We start from the raw sequence: 6,683 nt of genomic DNA on the forward strand, positions 1-6,683 counted from the left end.
CAGTTGTGCACCACATCATTCGAAGAAGCACCTACCACCAGAGGCCTTCGTACTATCACTAACCGACACGCTATCAATGGTCCAGTTACCACAACAACCACCAACACACGTCTTTGGGTGTGTGAATTTCTTCGAAGTTTCTCTCTGCATTCTCTGCCTGTCTTTCACACATGCTTGCGCATGCATGCTGTTAACCAATTTGCTTGTTTGTGTAATCATTGGACTATTTCTGTCAGCAAAGTAATATCGTGTGGTTTTATTCTAATAGAAATACATTTGTATAATAATTAACATTTATCTACTGGCAATTTCTGTGGTGAATTATGAAGACATTGTGTGTAGTAGTGTAGTGTTTTAATGAATAAACAAACTTTAACACCTTTTAAATCAGAGGTGACTCAACCTTCTTGCTTTGCCCTCGTGTACGTATGCGTGGCGCTTGCATTGAACGCATCTACATCACTGATCTAAAAAAAAAAAAATGGATCGAGCAACTGGAGTTGTAATGTGAAGCCGGCATGGGCACCATGGCGGCCATCTTAGGAGGTGCAAAAAGGCAAAAGCGCGTGTTAGGAAGCCATGGACGTAGTTCAGAACGTCATGGAGGTTGTGAACATCACAACCTCATTAAGGGAATCTGGATAGAAGAATTCACATGAACAGTGTCATTTTTAGCTTATTTTTCGGTGCCCTGCATTGCATCGGAGCCAAGAATGTCTAGACTTAATGGTTAAGTGATGCTGTCTGGCAATTGCTTCAACCCCATCTATGGAAGATCGCGAGCCTTGGCAGGATTGAAGGGTGTGTGGCTCTATTGTACCATATACTTACATTTTGAATCGGTCAGCTATTCAGACGTATAAGCAAACTCTTAGAAAATTAGCTGATGGTAATTAGCTAAAATTGGAAGAATCAATAATATTCGTGAATACAAGCTACACATATCTTTATCAGGTGTGATGAAAATGCAAAGATGGTTGGTACTGCATCTTGTTTCAAACGAATTGTTTGCCCAGTTTTGTCAAAACACGAGTCTTCAAAATGTTGTGAGCATACTGTGGCATGACATGAGGGATAATTCTCTCTACGAAGATTTTGAATCCATTCCTGGCGTCTTTGTAGATCTTTCGGAAACCTGTGAGATTGAAAGCTATCTATTTGTGATAGTTAAAAACTGCTAAGTGCTTATCCTTTCGTCAAGAGAGGAAGTCCATCGCCAAGGCGCGAGGCCTTGTCAAATATTAATATCTGTCGGCGTTCAGTGTCAGTGTTCAGACTGCTAAATCTTCATTAAATCAATATCTGGCTTTCATTATTATCAAATTTTAGCTAACTGAGTTACAGGAACTCAGTTCTTTGAATGAAATCCTGTCATACTCGATCATTTCGAGTTGTGGCCTAGAGGTGACCAAGTCAGATCTTGGGCTTGTAAAATTAAGTATAAAACCAGGTAGGCACAAAGCGAGCACTTTCTTGTGAAATGTTATCTTCTTTGAAGTACTTTCACTCTTTTTTGATACCGTACGGTTAGTGCAAGCAAACGCGCTGCAACTTGGCATCTTCGATGTGACGGCAGCCTGTACACTACATTGTTTACATCATTGCTTTTGGACCTCCTAAGATGGCGGAAATCAAATTTCGTCGGGCCTTGGATCTGGTTAATGGTTACAAAGCAAAATAAATGTACTAGACATCAAAGCTCATACAGCACGATAGAAAGGTTTAGTAGTGAAAGGGTAAAAAGGGGGATTAGTTGATAATTAAAATGTGCTACACGTTAAAAGTCGTTTAGCAGTTTAGGATATATGACACTGAAAGGGGCAAAGAGGGGTGAGGGTAGAGAGGGTGAGTAAATGGTTTAAGGTAGGGATTGACAAGGGTGATTAGATCTAAGTTGCCAAAGGATGCAAGGGTGTCCGTAGGGTAAGGCAGGGATTAGCAAAAGGAGAAAGGGGGTTTAATGGCGATTAGACCACCGTTTCAGGGGAAAAGTCGGGAGGGAGAGAATCCAGGGAAACAGACATACACATGTGACAGTCACATGTGTATCCAGGGGGAAACGGAAGGGATAATGAAGGAAGAGGAGGGGAAAATGGAATTTACTGGGAGGGAGTGGAGGTGGAGGAACATGAGTAGGAGGAGGATGGATGTCGGCAGTTACGGTGTGTGTAGAGAGAACGAGAGCAGAGATTGGAGGATGGATGTTATTTTGGGTCATGATTGGTTTTCAATGTCTTCGAGAATATCAAGTGGATTTGGGTGAGGAGGTCTAAGAAAAAAAAAATCTTATGAGGGGGAGAAAAGGAGATAGGCGTCTGCGGAGTAGAGGAAGAGGTAGGTGGAAGAGAGGGTGTGGTAAAAGACGGGGTGGAACGTTCAGATTGTCTGCTACGGGTAGAGCGAGGAGGGAGAGGGGTAGGTGTCCGGTATAGAATGGGGTGTCTGGATTTAGAATTGCAAAGGAATTTGGAAGAGGATGGGGATAGAAGTGGAAACGCAAGATGGAGGAGGAATAAATACGGGGGGTAGAAACAGGGGCGTCACTTAAGGGGGGGTACGGGGAGTGGTTCACCCCCCAACTCTTAAAAAAGCCTCTTTTTGCAGGGCAAAATCTAGTTCTGCAGGGCAAATTTTCTGGTATTTATAATTTATAATTTTCTGCCAATAATACGATATATAATACTGGTTGATGGTCCATTCCGGGCTACTTATAAAGAGCTAGTGAGCATTTTCTTTTTCGTGATTTACAGGGCAAAAATTATTTTTTTAGGGCAAATTTACCCGTCACCCCCCCAGCTCATAACATGAAGTGACGCCCCTGGGTAGAAACACCTTGAGAGGAAGGGGAAGGGGCGGAGTGAAGGGTAGCACTGGATTAGGTAGTAGGAGAAAAACCTCGTCGATGTGCTTCCTGTTTGGCCTCGCGTAAAATGAGGCCCAGCTTAAACCTGAGAATTGTCACTTCTGACTCAAACTTGTAAATAGGGCGACCCCTATAAAATACATTATGGGAGCCACCACACTTGTCACACGTGCCTAATTGTGCAGAGCTGTTTGATCGACCATACCCATGTTGGGCACATAAAGGGTATAGGGCTGTGGAGCGGCAGTGTTTGACAGAGTGGCTTTGAGGCCAATAACTCAGACATTGGCGGGGGGGGGGGGGTGATATGGTCGGACAGAGGTTTCTCTTTCAATATAAACATCATGGGGGAGGTTATGTCTGCGGAATGTAATCTTGGTAATATTGGTGGGTGCTTTACGGCGGCCTCTAGGGGGGCTGGTGTAAAATTGTACGGATACTGCATCCTAGTCCACTTTACAGTCTGACCAATTTTTGTCGTAAACAGGGCAGTTTGTTGGGGAGATGGAGATAGTTCCGGTACAAGCCTTGAGGGAGAGATGGGGCTGGACAGGAATGGGTTTGTCAGTGAAGTCTGTCAGGATTGATAATGCTTTAGCTTGGGTTTCAGACGTAACTGTGATGAGACGGAAGGGGGAGGGAGGGAGGGAGGGAGGACGGAAGGGGGGAGGGGGGAGGGGAGGGGAGGGGAGAGAGAGAGAGAGAGAGAGAGAGAGAGAGAGAGAGAGAGAGAGAGAGAGAGAGAGAGAGAGAGAGAGAGAGAGAGAGAACAGGGCGGCTGCGGAAGGAAACTTCGCCCACTTGTTTTTGGAGGCATTGCAGGAAGAAGTGTGTTGTCAGTGTAAGGGGCAGTAGTGGGAATCATAAAAATCGACCCCATTTAACTGGACTAAACAGAGTACTCAAAAGATCCGTAGAGGTTGGGTAGTTGAAGGACGGGGGCGTGTGGAAGAGAGTGGCGTTGAATGCAAGAGCACAGTGGAGAGATGGATAATAAGACTGCAGAGTAATTATAAGGGAGGAGTGGGGGGTAACAGATGAAGAATGCTGTGGGGGTGGAGGAGGTGACGTTGAGGATGTTAGGAGAGAAGGAATTGACCTGGACGGATGATTTGGACGGAGGTGGTAGTAGGCATTGAGGAGGGGGTAGTGCCGATAAAGGGGCAAGCCTCATTGCCCCTAATAGAGGTACAAGACCTTCATTAATGGCAATGGTAAGCCTGGAGTATGTTGGAGGAGAGAAATTGTCCACCCCCTAGAGTTCCCCTGAGGGGCAAGGGCTAGACAACTAAATAGGGGAATAGGCCGCTCATGACTGATACAGAGTCAGCCTTTTATCCTTTCAACACGGCTTTCACACCATAGTCAGTGGATAGTAGTAGGGGGTTGGAGAAGAGAAGAGAAGGGAAAGAAGAGAAGACCGTGCAAAATTAGGGTCGAGGGCTAAGGCTCACGCCAGGGGTGACCTTGGGCCTCAGTCTCAGTCCCCCACGGTAAGGAAGGGCATGGGATGGGGTCTTTTTCCGATTCTCACTTTGTTCCTCGAAGTCAGTGGTTCTTACTTGATGTCCCCATTTTGCTACCAGCAGACCAGCACATAGTCACATGATGAACTACATACGTTCTTCACAAACCTCTTGTATCCCCCTCATGTCCCTCATTTGGGAACCGCTAAGTGGATGGGTAAACGAGAGGATGAATATACGAGTAAGTGGGCGGATGGAAAGAATGGCTGTCAGATGAGTAGGTGGACAGATAACACGTAGAAGGAGAGGCAATGTGTGCATGAATATGCTTGAGAAGTGTGTATACTGTATATGCAAAGGTGGGTTGGTAGTGTGGTACTTTTTCCGTTCGGTTACTACAGTTATTGTGTTTGGAACAGCAGTACTATAATGGTTAATGGTTAAAAGCAAGATAAATGTGCTAGACATCTAAGGTCATGTAGCACTATAGTTAATGTCAGGGAAGGGTGGTTGAGTTGGTAATTAGTTGTCTAAGCTGGGCAAAGGAATTGGTGAGTGAAAGGGCTAAGGTTGGGTGTGGTAAGGAGTTAGATTAGATGAAGGATATGTATGCGTTTGAGGAAAGAGAATCGGTTGTTGAAGCAGAAAGTGTGGGATTCTGTAAGGATGTCTGATAGGTTGGGAGGTCGGTGAAGGGAGGATAGGTGGGGGAAAGCAGAGGTAAGTATGGACGAGACATATTGGAGGATGTGTAAGAAAGGTCTCGTGAAGGCATACAATAGATGGGTTATAAGAGGAAAGGATATGACGAAGGTCAGGTCTGTGGGAGCGGAAACCGCGAATATTCCTATGAAGGATAGATATACTTTAGTGATGTAGATTGTAGTACGTGTTGGAGATTTTGAGGGGGAAGCAGCTAGAGGGTGGGATAAGGACCGAGAGGTCTGAGATGGGAGAGGTGTGGGAGTTGGTGTTTTACTAGGAGGGGTATTAGGAGATGGAGGGACTGCGGAAGGGGATACTTGTGACATAAGGGATTCACGTGTGTATCCAGGAGGGAGTGGAAGGGATAGAGGGGATGGTGGGAGGGTTACATAAGGGATTCACGTGTGTATCCAGGAGGGAGTGGAAGGGATGGTTAATGGTTAATGGTTAAAAGCAAGATAAATGTGCTAGACATCTAAGGTCATGTAGCACTATAGTTAATGTTAGGGAAGGGTGGTTGAGTTAGTGATTTGTTGTCTAAGCTGGGCAAAGGAATTGGTGAGTGAAAGGGTTAGGGTCGGGTGTGGTAAGGAGTTAGATTAGATGAAGGATATGTATGCGTTTGAGGAAAGAGAATAGGTTGTTGAAGCAAAAAGTGTGGGATTCTGTAAGGATGTCTGATAGGTTGGGAGGTCGGTGAAGGGGGGATAGGTGGGGAAAGCAGAGGTACGAGTTGTTTCAAAACGTGGGCACGGCAGTAGGATGTGTGGGATTGGAGTGTCTGGTGGTGTGTATTGACTTTATGAGAGTTAATGAGTTACATAAGGGATTCACGTGCGTAAGGAGGGAGTGGAAGGGATAGAGGGGATGGTGGGAGGGTTAATGTGGGCGGGGTTGGGTCGGGGGGGATGGGCTGTGTTGGGAGGGGGTAGGAGGATAGGGTGTAGGGGGGATATCGTTAGGAGGAGGATGGATATCAGCAGTTACTTGGAGTGTGGAAGGAGCAGGAGTTGTAAGATTTGGAGGTTGAGTGTCAGTTTTCATTAGGTAATCTTGAATATTTTCAATGGTTTCTTCTTCTGAGTTGATTCGGGAGTTTTGGGGGATAAAGGATTTCTTGTGAGGGGGGGAAGAGAGGACTGGTGTCTCAAGCATAGGAGCAAAGGAAGGTGGAGGTGATTGTGTGGTAGGGGAAGAGGGGGTGGAACGTTTGTTCTGTCTGTTACGGGTAGTGCGAGGAGGGAGAGGGGAAGGTGTTGGGGTTGTGGTGGTGATTGAGATATCTGTAGTAGAGATTGGAGTGTCTGGATTTAGGAGAATTGGTAGAATGAGCAGTATTACTGGAGTAAGGAGTAAGAGAGAAACCACGTCGACGTGCTTCTTGTCTGGCTTCACGTAGTGTGAGTCCAAGTTTGAATCTGAGAGTTGCTACCTCAGACTCAAATTTATAAGTGGGACAACCCCTATAAAATACATTATGGGGGCCGCCACAGTTGGCACATGTGCGTGATTGTGCAGGACAGTTAGATCGGGTATGGCCAGGTTGGGCACATAGTGGGCATCTGGCTGTGGAACGGCAATGTTTGGCTGGGTGTCCTAGACGCCAACAATTTTGGCACTGACGTGGAGGGGGTTGGTATGGACGAACA

General features: G+C 45.9%; 1 protein-coding gene across 1 annotated transcript in view; it reads left to right on the forward strand.

Annotated features, from left to right (window-relative positions):
- Positions 1 to 387, forward strand: part of LOC119576072 (50 kDa gamma-zein-like) — a gene marked incomplete at its 5' end in the record, with an annotated part of 2,454 nt that extends 2,067 nt beyond the window's left edge. Inside the window, 1 exon segment of the mRNA XM_037923602.1 lies at positions 1 to 387. This exon segment is cut by the window's left edge and continues 346 nt beyond it.
- Positions 388 to 6,683: the final 6,296 nt, after the last annotated feature.

This window comes from Penaeus monodon, chromosome 8, assembly GCF_015228065.2.
Source record: "Penaeus monodon isolate SGIC_2016 chromosome 8, NSTDA_Pmon_1, whole genome shotgun sequence".
Taxonomy (NCBI): domain Eukaryota; kingdom Metazoa; phylum Arthropoda; class Malacostraca; order Decapoda; family Penaeidae; genus Penaeus; species Penaeus monodon.